The sequence below is a fragment of the Gracilinanus agilis genome, chromosome 6 (assembly GCF_016433145.1).
Source record: "Gracilinanus agilis isolate LMUSP501 chromosome 6, AgileGrace, whole genome shotgun sequence".
In the NCBI taxonomy this organism is placed as follows: domain Eukaryota; kingdom Metazoa; phylum Chordata; class Mammalia; order Didelphimorphia; family Didelphidae; genus Gracilinanus; species Gracilinanus agilis.
The window spans coordinates 279,275,279-279,276,441 of record NC_058135.1 but is presented as its reverse complement, the minus strand read 5'-3'; positions in this window follow the sequence as shown (position 1 = coordinate 279,276,441).

Below are 1,163 nucleotides of genomic sequence, written 5' to 3'. Positions count from 1 at the left end.
ATAAGAGAACACCTACAGCAAAAAGACAGATCAGGGATAATTGAATTTAGTAGTCATCTAGAGGTGCTCCAAATCATCTATGGGAAGGAAGCTAATGAACACCTAAAGGAGATTTAGGGGAGACTAGTTCTCATTGCAGAGATTACTTCTAGGAAATGAAAGTGAAGATCCTCAGCAAGTTCCCAAGTTTCATTACCATTTTTTCTGACCTGAGTCCTGAAGTTTAAAGAATTGTACTTTTCTTTAAGGTGTATGTATTCATGCATGAGCATATATTTTGGAATCTGTGTGTATTTTGTATATATCATACATGTGTGTATGTAGGTATGTGTATATATACATACATGTGCTTGTACCCATTTTGAGTAAGGTTTTTGAGTTACAGGTTCATCTGCCTTCTTGATTTAACCAGTGGAAAAATACAAGTACTTCATTTCTGATTTTTGGTCTAATGGTTTTGTTCTAGGTATGTCTATCTAAATAAACATTTTAATTCCATAGCTTTCATATACTCCTAAAGTAAAAAAGACCTTAGAGTCAACATATTAGTGATAGAAGAGATCTTTGAGATTATCTACTCCATCCTCTGAATATGGATTAGAATGGATGATTTTTGAAGTTCTTTTCATTCTGAGAATCTCATGATATAAGACAGCCTCTACCTTACCCCTGTTCTTAGTGAGAAAGGCTCTAATACTTCTCCATTATATATAATGCTCTCTCCTAGTTGCAAATAAATTCTTTCCATCCTTAGATATTTTCCTTTCTTTCTTTTAAACAGAAATGAATGTTATATTTTTTCTAAGACTTTTTTTGGTTTTATTCTTTAAATAATTATTCTTTTCATAATATTCTTTGTTTTTATTTTATTCTTTTTGTATTAATTTTTAAACAAATATCCACAGCAAAGTGTCACAGTCAATAAAGTCCTAGTCTTGAAGTCAGGAAGATCTGAGTTTAGATCTGGCCTCAAATATTTACTTATGTGATTCTGGGCCAAGTCAGTTAGCATCAAAAGTTTTCTCATTTATAAAACAGAGATATAAAGAGTTTCTATCTCCTCTGGCAGTTTTAAGGATAAAATAAGATACTACTCAAAAACTATTTTGCATATCTTAAGGCATGATATAAAAATCTCACTATTATTAATTATTATGTTATAT